This window comes from Micromys minutus (genome assembly GCF_963924665.1).
Source record: "Micromys minutus genome assembly, chromosome: 2".
Taxonomy (NCBI): Eukaryota; Metazoa; Chordata; class Mammalia; order Rodentia; family Muridae; genus Micromys; species Micromys minutus.
The window spans coordinates 95,438,293-95,450,321 of NC_137971.1; positions in this window are offsets into that span (position 1 = coordinate 95,438,293).

Below are 12,029 nucleotides of genomic sequence, written 5' to 3' on the forward strand. Positions count from 1 at the left end.
GGAGGCTGAGGCTTGAGCTTTAGAACCCAGATCCAGTTCCACATGAATTTCTCTGCCTCTTGGCAGCTGGTGTGATGTAGACTTTCAAACCATGAGCCGCTTCTGCCTGCACGCCTTCCCCACCATGGTGGACTGGTTCCCTTCAAACTGTGAGCCAAATGAATGCTCTCCCCCTCTTTAGTACTTGGTCACTATGGTGAGGAAAGTGACTGACACACCAGCCCACCGTCAGTGTCCTCCTCTTTGGTCCAGCAGCTAGGTGCCCAGCCACAGGGATGACTTGGGTTCCCAGCGAACATGCTTTCCTCTCTGCTGGAATGAGAGGTCACATGACTCGCTTTGATGGACAAGATGAAAGGATGAGTCTGCGAGAAGTCTGTGTTTCTGGATGAGAGGTCAGGTGGGGTAGGAGACTACCTTCCTTACCTTCCTTACCACTATACTCTTTCTTTGGTTGATGCCGCATCAGACATTTGTGACCACAGGGGGTGGGAACTCCCACATAGGTCAGAAGGGGAGAAACCTAAGTTTCAGAGAGGTGGATCAATCACCAGGGCAAGCCCAGGACCATTTTCCTCTGGGCTCCTTGTTAAATAAACGATGCTTCTGTGGGGTGGGTTCTTCCACCCGTTCTAACTGATCCTGCCTCCCTCTGGAGTTTTCTTTCTGAGGCAGACAGAGAGAGCAGTGGGGCAATGAAGAGCCCTGGACTGAGACACAGAAGTCCTTGGTCTAACCCCAGCCCTGCGTCTGAGATGCTCTGCAATCCTGAGTAAGCCCCTACCTCCCCTGGGCCTCCAATAATTCCTGTTAATATTTATCGACTGCCCGCTGTGTGCCAAGCATTCTGCTAAGAGCTCCTCTTGCATTATCCTGCTCATCCTCCCAGCAGCCCTTAATGCTCACATTACTCCCTCTATCTCATGGATAAGGAGACTGGAGGCTGAGGCCTGAGGTTGCGCAGCAAACTCATGGCAGATGTCTAGATTTCAAATCCAGGCTTGTCTCCCTGCAACTTCAGGCTCCCAACCATACATGCTATGCTTCCTAGCAGTAAAAAGACACCCGTGGTCAAGGTGACCTCTGAGGGACTTTCCAGATATCATTTGATTTGTTGTCCCATTTGTGGCTAGACGATCAACGGCCCCGCTTAGCCTAGTGGAGGGGAGAGAACCAAAGGCTGTCCTTAACCATCCCGACAGCTGTCATGTGAGTGGGGATTACATTTGCTCACTGTGGATCAGAGGATGTGAGTGGGGCCCGCGTGGTCACACTACGGGGAGGGGAGGGTGCAACTTACATATGGGAAATCTCGCCAGTAACCCTTTGGCAATGGCTAGAGCTGTACCCAGAGGCAATGGCTCCCCTGTCAAGGAAGTTATGCAAAGCTTTGTCAGAAGTCTGGCAGGGAATAAAGACAGAAGTGAATGACTTAGGTTTATGGGAGTTAAGCAGGATGACATGCACCCAGCACCACAGTATGGAAAGTTAAGAGGGGGGTCGTTCAATAAACTGAGTGGTTTCTCCTTTTGACTCTGAAACTCTTACACTTTAAGACTCTCTAGTGTCCCCCCCCCCCCCGTGCCCATGATGGCTCTGACACTCTGTAGTTCTGTGATTTTAAAATGCCCCAATTCCTCCCTCCGAGATGCTATGGATTTTAATACTTTAGCCTGCTGTGACTGGGGCTCAAAAAGCTGAGAAGCCTGTGATTTTTTGATTTAATAGCCTCTAGCTTTAACGATTCATTAAAGTGCCTCTCGTCAGTTCCAGACACTAGAGGGAATTGCTCCAGATGCTGTGTTTTGGCAGCCTGGACACAGGCTGAGCTGCTGTCCCCACCACCCACCCTACCACCCCCACCCCAACCTCAGCTCTCTCTCCCAACCAAGCAACGATCTCCCCAATCCCTACCCCGTGCCTACTCCGCTGCTGCGTCATATTTGACCAGGTCGGTACCTTACTCCCTTCATCCTGGATGGCTTGTTAGACAGGAGCCTTCACTGGAAACAAGCTTATAGCTAGTTATTCCAGAGGGGACTATAAAGAACATGTAGACTTAGCACCATAACCTGAATTAGGAGTGTGAGGCTCCATCCTCTTTGATTAGTTGCAGAGCACGCAGGACATTTATCTGTCTGTTCTGTCTCCCTGTCTATACATGAGATTTCCCTCTGAGTCCTCAGCTAGGTTGGAAAACTTATCTTCCTATCAGAATGGAGGTTCCAGGTAGACACAGCTGCACCTCCCTTATATTCTGTCTGAACTATAATGAAAGGCTGAATCCTTTCACAAGAGTGAAAGGTTCTTACCCCAGTTCAATACATTGCCAAAGGCAAGTTGTGCCTCTGTCGTTGAACAGAGGACTGCATAAAACTAGAAAGCATGGGTCCCTTTAAGATAAGGAAGTGCCCAAGGTCAAGGGCTGTGTCTCCACCCTCAGACTGCACCAGAAGTCTAACTGACAACAGGAAATCTAGGGCTCTTCCAAACTACATATTCCTTCCATCTCAGCCCAGGCCTGGACACAAGAAGAGGTGTTTTTCTTAAAGCAAACAGACATAATTTTTTAACTGGAGACTTGGGAAGTGGTATGGGAACTCAGCACCTTTAGACCCTTTCTAGGGTCTATTCGGCACCCTCCTTTCTAGAAGCTGGGGTAGTCCTCTCCCGACTCCTCCCAGGGACTCAGAGCGAGTGAGATGTCAGCACGTTGGACAGCGCCCAAACCATTACAGGCCTCCTGAGCCAGAGGAAGCAGAGCTCTCCAACTCCCTCCGCCTGTGGGTGATGGATTTCCTCATTCCTCAATTTGATTAAAGCGCAGTAGATAACCAGAGCGCCTTGTTCCTTTCTCTTCTCCCTTCCTGATGAACATAATTAACTCTGTTAGGCTGGGGATACTTGTTTTCAAACGCTGCCTCTCAGTCCTCTCCCAGGATGAATCAGTAGGACACAGCCAGGACACTTGAAAGGTTCACAGGGTTCTTCCTGAGCAGTGGAGGTAGAAAGGAAGCTTGTCTGAAAATATACAGAAGCTACATATAGAGACTGGAATGTGGTGGTTGGATAAAGGTGCCCCTAAACAGGAGGTCTGAAAATTAAGGGTTTAGCCCTGACTTTATCACAAATCTAGCTAGGGTTAGCCATGTGCCTTTTCTTTTTGAGCCTGATATTATATTGGCAAGAAGACAGTGGACTCGACAACATAAAATGCTACATTTAATGCCAAGATGTTATGAGAGGAAGTCTTTAAAATAGAAGGAAAGGGCTGGTCCAAGGTCACACAGAAGCTCACGGCAAAACTGGACTTGAACTCATGACTTCTGGCTTCTTTCTACCCCAACAGCCTTTCTCATGAATGGTACTCATTCCTTACCTGCATCACAGACTTCCTTGCCAGAAAATGGAAGCTTAGAAGATTAAATACAAGTAAGAAGTTATTAATTGGTGTTGGCAAAAGAAAGTAACATTTAAGATGTATAGAAATACCAAGTTTCTAAAGAGAACAGAGTAACCCAAGTCAATACGATTAAGAAGAAATGATAACCTAAGGTTCAGACATTCAACCTTAGGTGCATATCAACCCAGAAGTGTTTGGGATTTGCCAAGGCCATCCAGAGAGGCATCTGTAGACTGTAGAATTCTCCTCCCCCTCCTCCTCCTCTTTCTCCTTCTCCCCTTTCCTCCTTCCTCTTCTTCTTCTATCCCTCCCTCTTCTTTATTTTCTTCTCTCTATTTTATGCAGGGTCTCATGTATCCCAGGCTAGCCACAAACTGATTCTGTAAACAAAAGTGACCTTGAACTTCTGATTCTCCTGCCTCCACCTCCAGCATTCAGGACTACAGATATGCATCCCTGCACCCTGTTTGTACAATGCTGAGGACCAAAGCCAGGGCTTCAAGCATCCTTGGAAAACCCTATCGAGCCAGCCATTTCTCATCCCCTGTAGAAACCTCTACAGAAAATAATTATCTTAATTAAACATCAGGATTCCCCATCAGAAAAAAAAAATGGGAGAAGATATAAGCCAATCTGCAAACACAGTTTAGGTGTCTGCACTGTGCCCAGCTCCTTGACTGATGAGTATAGAAAGAATGACATGCAACTTATGTTCTCTAAGGACCACATCTTTGATGTCTCTTCTGCTTCAGTGCACCTATGCATCTAAACTGCTGACCCATCAAAGGCAAAACCAAATGTCTCCTGCTGGAAGGCATGCATAGACTCATTGTCATGCTACTTCCTTCTCTAACTCTCCAAAGCCTTTTATTTCTGTTTTACTATTTAGCACCGTTTCTGTTATCTGCTTCTACCCACTTCAAGAATAGAGAGGGGGAAAGGAGACAGAGATAGGGAAGAGACACAGAGAAGACAAAGAGAGGCAGAGAGAGGGGGAAACTCTAAGAATGCATTTCATTCAACTTGGAATTTCTCAGACTCCTCAGCAGAATTTTTGACGTGTAGTGGGATCTCAATAAGTATAGAATGAAAGGAGAACGGGTTGACAGATAAAGTATGGGTAGATAGATATCAGGTGGGATGCATTAATGATGGGTGGGTAGAAAATGTCTGGGCCATGGAGAGATGAACAGAAGGTAATGTGTGGGCACATAGATGACAGATGGGTGCGTGACAGATGGATCAGTAGGCAGGTGGGTGATGAATATACAGGACACTAGAAAGGAGAGACATTGAAGAGATAAGCACGCAGAGTGGGTGAGTGAGTACTTGAATAGGTTTGTGGGTGACTAGATAGGTAGATAATTGGGGGAGATAGAAAATGGACTGAAAGTACGCTGACCGGTAGGTGGTTGGTGGAAAGATGGCTGACATCTAAGTCAGTCTGTGGGCAGATTTCGAGACAGTTGTACATACAGCGGACGGAAAGGCTGCTGTGCTGGTCGGGTTTTGTCAACTAGACACAAACCTAGACATAGCAAGGAATAAGAAACCTCAGCTAAGGAATCTTCTCTATTAAATCAGCCTGTGGGCAAGTCTGGGAGGGTCTTTCTTTGATTCATGATTGATGTGAGAGAACCCAGCCTAGCCTGGGTTCTTCTCTCTTGGGCTGGTGGTCCTGCGTAATTAAAGGAAGCAAACGGAACAAGCCACGAAGAGCAAGTCGGTAAGCAGCTCCGTGGTTCGTGCCCTCACTCCTGCCTTGAATTCCTGCCCTGCCTTCCTTCCCTCAGAGATGAAGTGTGACTGGAATTTATAAGCCACATAATCCCTTCCTTCCCCTCAACTTGGGTTTGGCCAGTGTATTATCACAATAACAGAAACCTAACTAGTACAGCTGTTAAACAGATGGGGGTCATATATAGTTGGTGAGTAAGTAGATATATAATCACGTTACTATACAAGGAGATAAATGTCAGGATTTGTGGAGAGTCCCATACAGAAAAAAAACATATAGATGCATTTAATAGCACAAGGTCTTGTTATTAAATTTACTCTGTGTGTGTGTGTGTGTGTGTGTGTGTGTGTGTGTGTGTGTGTGTGTGTGTGTAAAACTGTGCACCTATATGCCACAGCATTGAGAAATGGTTCTTTCCTTCTACCATGTGGGTCCTGGGAATCAAACTCAGGTAGTCAGGCCTGGTAGCAATCACCTTTATCCACAGAGCCATTTTGACAGCCCACAGAGGTCTTTTTCCTGGAGGTTTTCCTTTGGTAATTCCAAAATGATGGCGGGAGTTTCTTACTCTACTTTGCTGAGTCAGGAGTGGACAGTTCTCAGGTACCAATGGTCTCAGGCTGTATCAATGGAAATGTAATAATAAGATTAAAAAAGAGAAAGACTGCCAACTAGAGAGCTGATGAATGAGCCAGGAGTGTTTATCCAAGAGGGAAACAAACTCCGGAGAGGCAATAACCTTGCCCCAGGCTCTGGTTCCCCTAGGACCCATGAGGTGTGCCCTGTGTCTTCAGAGGCAGAGGTGATTTCTCTGCCCCATGTAAGAAAGAACTTCTCTCAGGTGGTGTTCCCTCATAGAGAAGGATTGTCTGGGGGTGGGCTTCCCATCGCTCAGGCACCCAAGCGGGTCTGAACGTCCTCTTTCAAGGAAGCTGCAGAGTGTGGATGGACTGCCTGCAGAAGGTGAATTAAGGTTCGCCGCCCTCCCCCTCTCCCACCAACTAAATTAAACATCTGTTCATCTCTTCATTCCTCAACAAATTAGGTTTCTCTGTATCCTGTGCTCAGAGTGGAATGCAGGGAATTTCTGTCCAGGGCTGCAGGAGGTCTGAGAGGGGAACAAGTGTCTTATGGGATTCACAGCTTCTTTCCATGGAAGCCTGGGACTTGAGGAATTAGGAGCTACTGAAAATGCCCTTTCATGCACCCCAAATGACCAGAGAGGAGGATCAGAGCCACTAAGAGCCAATCCATGACCCAGTTTCCCCATAATGAATGTGCCCACGTCACCGACGTGTTGGCTCCTGATCAACGCCATCTCTTCAACCCTGGCCTCGCTCTCTGTATGAGGAGATTAAATCAATTAGAAGGAGATCTGGCTGGCTCTGGTTAGGGACAGAGGATAATTCACTTACATAACAGGGGATTGAGGTTTGGGCTTGGCACTTGAGGGGAGGGGTGGGGACCTCGGATGCCTTCACTGGGGGGGGGGGCACTTCTGGACCCGAAAACCAATACAGATGGGAGAAATCCAGGGGAAGAGAAATGGCAAATTCACACCTACCTACATCCTCCTTCTGGGATGTAACCCTCCATTTCCTGGGTTAGAAGAGAGCCACAATGAAAGGTCACTGTCTTGTCCCCAGATGAGGGTATCTCAGCCTTCAGGACCCCCTCACCTATGCCATCTACACACACTTCTATCTTTAGCCATGTAACAAGACCCCAAGATCTCTCCAGCTTCATCTTCTGTGTCTGTGGCTTATGGTGGACAGAGAAGCAGGCACCATGTCCTGGTACCCTCTGCATCAAGTGGTGTAGTAAAGTTTTTTATTGGCAGAACACAGAGCAAGTAGCAAGCCAGGGAAGTCTCTAAAGCCATTTCTGGAAGGTTCCTGGAGGAGGCAGTGGAAAAACTCACCAAGCTGTAAAGGATGGACTAGCGGGAGATAACCAGGCTGACGGGGTGGAGGGAACAGAATGTACATCCTAATCGTGAGGTGATAGTTATGGTGGATGGAGCGTCAAGCAAGGCAGGAAATGGGGAGATGAAGCAGAAGGCCTTGCTGGGTCCAGGTCTGACTTGGCCAAGATAAGACTAAGTCAGGTAGCCCAGTGTCTCAGATCAGTAGCCACTTCTTGGGCACAAGCAGCACACTGGAAGCAGGGGTGAGAAATGATCAGAAATGAGACTGACTAGAGCTTTGACCCCAGGAGTTTTAAAAGGGCAAACAAATGTTCTCCCTGTGGAGCTGGTTAAGTCCAGTTAACCCTGAGACTGGGTGCTTCTGTAGCTCCCATTGGCCGGGGCCTGCCTGAAGTCCTTTGCCAAATGCCTATGGTGCCCAGCAAACAGACAAAAAAAAGAGCTGACCTCTGGGGGGCTCCTGACACGTCACTGACCACCTCTGGAAGGATGTGGTGAAAGCGGGCTCATGAACAAAAGCAGGACAGAGCGGTGCCCTGCAGGTGGGGGAACAGGGGTTTAGGTATGCTCTTTTCAGGTTTGCATACTAGCATGGAAGAGAAAGCCAGGCAGCACCGTGGGTGAAGGTTGGGATTCTGTCTTGGGTTGTGCTATCCCCTAGAAATCACCATGGAATAGCAAGGATGACAGGTGTTTCTGGCTGTTTGGAGCCTGGGGTGAGTCATCTGAGGCCAGCAAGCCTGAGTTTAAGCCCACCCAGAACTGCTGCAGGGACATATTGCCTCATCCTCAACCCCAATTTTACTCCTGAGTCTCTTTAATTCTTTTTCTTTGGCTGCTTTCTCTGAAACCTTCTCTTCAGGCTAGCTCGGTGGAGCAGAGAGGCAGTTAGTTACCTGAGGGCTGTCCTGTTCTTTATCCAGAGGCCCAGCACCAAACACAGCACATCCAGGGTTCTTCTGCATAAACGCCTGGGCTGGGAGATGAGTCACATGCTTCCAATTTATTCTCTTGTTGAAAAGATTTCAGAACTAACCTTCGTGGTCGCAACAGCTGGTCCCAGTGCTGGGAAGAGAAGGGGAAGGGAGGGAAGGGATAGGGAGTGGTAGGGAGGGGAGGGGAGGGGAAGGTGATGGGAAGGAGAGAGGGGAGTGAGGGGAAAGGGTATGAAACACAGAAAATTGTTCACATAACTACCCCAGTGTTTTCACACGCTGGTTGATGGGATAAGGAAACGGGGTAATATCTTCCTTTGTATTGTTTTATCTTTCTGTACTTTCTCTGTTTGAAACAAAAGGCGTAGAAAGCAAAGCCAAACAGTTTTTAAAAAAAAAAAAAAAAAAAAAAAAAAAAAAAAAAAAAGCATCAGCACAGTTAAGAGATGAAGATGACTAAGGAGAAAAGACTAGATGGAAATCGGTCAAACATTCGCGGTTCTATCGCCCTCTGGTTCTCGTTTTCGAGTTTTCCATGGGAAACACACTCGAAAAAAGAAACATATATTTAAAAACAAGCCTGTGGGACATGGTGGCGCAGGCCTTTCGTCCCAGAACTTGGGGACCAGAGGCAGGGGGATTACTGTGAATCTGAAGCTAGTCTTGTCTGCACAGCAAGTTGCAAACCAACCAGGGCTCCGTGACATCCTGTCTCAGAAGAGGGGGAGGGAAGGAAAGAAAGAAAACAAAACCCACATAGCAATAAAATTAACAAGAGGCTTGGTTCTCTGCACTGCTGGAGCAGTCTCAGAGTGCAAGACAACTAGGAGTTTTCTGGGCAGCCTGGCAGCTCCGAGCTGTGGACCAGCGGCAGAGCTGATACAGCCTCAACACTTCCTAGTAACCATCCTTATCTCAGGCCGGCACCCAGCCTGGGTGGGAACAGTCCAGAGCTCCCCCCATCTTGTAAAGATATGCACTATCAGTCTGGTCTGTGCTGGGAGGATTCCCGCTCTTTATCACCCATTTCCCAGGCTTTGAGGCTTAACCTCCCTCTCCAAGTGGGGCAAGGCTGCTCCAGTGTAGAATTTGGGCTCTTCTGAGTCTCTCTTATCTGAATTGTAGGCCCCACCCCCTTGCCTCCCATTTTACTCTATTCTGAAGGTACGTTTTCAAGCAGATAAACAGATGATAGAGATTTGGGGCCGACCTGTAGCCTCCCAGGACCCCAAGCTAATGGGAAAGTTGCTCCCTATCCTATGGATGCACTAATCAGATAGAAGGCGGGACTCCTCAATAATGGGATGCCTGGTTTGTACAGAAAAGTCTATCTCAACCAAGTTGGATTCCCTAAACCATCCCCAGACCCTAGGCCTCCCTAGACCCTCCCATGGCATCCTCAGAACCCTTCTCCTTTTCATCCCTTCCAACATACAGAGTCTTCTTTGAGTGCTGTGCATCCGATAGCAATTTGCTTGCCCTCTCTGTGCCTTGGTGTATTTCCTCAGCAAATCTATAAAACTGACTAACCTAGAGGTCTTGCAGCCCAATAAGGACATTCTGTGTCTCTTTTTCCTCTTCCCCGGTTTGACTCCCTTTCCTCCTCCCTCCAGGGGCACCCCTAATTCTGTGTGCCCCTAGACTCTCCAGGCAGGGAATGCCCTGTGGCTGAGAGCTGCAGAGAGAGATGCAGTGGGGGGGAGGGGGGCTGCTGGGAGGAGGAAGGCCCAGGCCAAGGCTGGGGTTGAGGAGGCTGAGCAGGGCATCAAGCCAGCTTAGCAGTCCATGCCAGCACTACCTCAGCAGCTTCTGTGGAACTCTAGTCCAGCATCTCCACTTGGGTGGCAGCCGCAGGGCTGGAGAGGCTGGGTGGGGCGGGCGTCCTGCTGAGGTCAGCAGCCTCCAGAACCCTCTCTGCAGGAGGAGGAGGCTGAAGAGAGCTGGGGACCAAGCCTGGACTCAGGAATAGTTGGAAAGGATGCTTCTACTACTCCCCAGGGGTGGGTGACTCAGATCACCTAAGGACATCTAATGAATACAGGAGTCTCCTCTGTCTGAGATAGCCCAGTGGTAAAGCACTTACCTAGTATGTACGAGGGTCTTGGGTTCATTTCCAGCAATCATTCTTGTCAAAAGAATTTTTTTTCCACCCCACATGAACTCAGGAGTCTTCTGGGGCAAACTTTCTTGTTCCCAAGGCAGCTATTCCAAAACTTCATGTGTCAACTGCCAGGGTCTTAAATGTCCAATTACTCAGCATCCCTTACTTCATCAGTACCAAGCTCAGTTCACCCTTCTTCTTCACCAGATACCCCACCTTGTTTCTCCACAAATGCCCTGCCACTCACAAACCAGGAACCAAGGTCACAGGCTCTGACTCCGTGTATGCGATCTGTCTCCCACCCCCACACCCCCACATGTCTCTGCCTCTCCACACCACTTCCCTGCCCCAGCATCACTGTCTTCCGTACTCCCATACTCTTCCAAGCTTTGAGTTACTCTTACACATTGCTTCTTCAATCAAGTCCTGAAAGTGGTCTTTACAAAACTCAATTAACTGGCAGCAACTCTCGGCCCAAAAGCCTCCCTCAGTTCTCTCTGACCTCTGGGTTAAAGGTCAACTTCTTTGGAGGGAGGGGCAAGTTGAGGAAACAGGGTCTCCTTTAGTAGCCCAGGCTAGCCTTGAACTTGATGTGTAGAACAGGATGGTTTTGAGCACCCGATCCTCCTGCCTGCCCTTCCCAAATTTTACACCGTTTGACTAAAGGTCGACATCTTTAAGAAGACCTTTGTCTAAGCAAGGTAAAAGTTAACAAATGCACACACACACACACACACACACACACACACACACACACACACACATCCCCTGCTTCTTTCTAGTTTCCAACTCACTGGTCCTCATCTCCTACCTTAGAAACCCTTGTATGTGTTTCACCTTTTCTCCCTTGTGGCCCCAAAGTTTGAACTGCTCTCTCTCTCTCTCTCTCTCTCTCTCTCTCTCTCTCTCTCTCTCTCTCTCTCTCTCTCTCTCTCTCTCTCTCTCTCTCTCCTCCCTCCCTCCCTCCCTCCCTCCCTCCCTCCCTCTTTTTCTGTCTCTCTCTGTTTCTTCCTGTCTCTCTCCCTCCCTCCCTCCTTCTCTCTTTGTCTCTTTCTGTCTCTCTCTGTGTTTCTCTCTGTCTCTGTCTCTGTCTCTCTCTGCTTCAAATGATTCTGAAGACATCTGTCCCTAGAATATCCCCTGCCCCCAAACATGAGTTCCCAGCCATTTCACCTGCAGGAACAGCTGCAGGACTCAGCTGGAGAGTTACAGAGTAAAAGTGTTCAGAGCCAAAACCCTGAAGCCACCTACTGCACCAAAGGGCAAGACCCCCACTGATTCCCAAGGGCCTTCCAGGACTACCACTCACCCCCTGCTATCATCTCCCATTTATGAGAAGAGGATGGGGGGGGCTGGCAAGCCTCCTCTCAAGGTCTGCTCATCCTGGGGCTTTGCAGTGGGCCTCAGTGTCCCTGAGCAGAAGTGAGGTGTCATGACCACCTGGACTCCTAGCCAAGCCCACGGAACTGGATACTCAGACCAGGAACTGCCTTTTGAGTAGGTTTTAGGGAGTCTCAGAAACCATGGCTTCCTCTGGGTCCCTACAGCATCCTGTGGCACCCCAGTGCTGTCACATTCCTCTCTGACGGTATGGGGTCAGGGTTCTCCTCTCAGACCAGGAGCTCAGCTTGCCCCAGGGCTTGGAGTTTCCAGGTCAGCATCCTAAGCTTGGCTCAAGGACAGGTCCAGTAAAGAAGCCAGAAAGGGCTCCTTCTACTCATTCAAGAATTGTGTCACTGACACAAGCATTCTTTGTTTTCTTTTCCAACAAATCGTACTGAGTGCTGTTTTCTATGTCCAGAACTTGCCATGAAGAAATGAAACATCTACCCAAGAATACGATGAACTTGGATTTAACACACACACACACCACCACCACCACCACCACCACCAACAACAACAACAACAACAACAACAACAAGAGG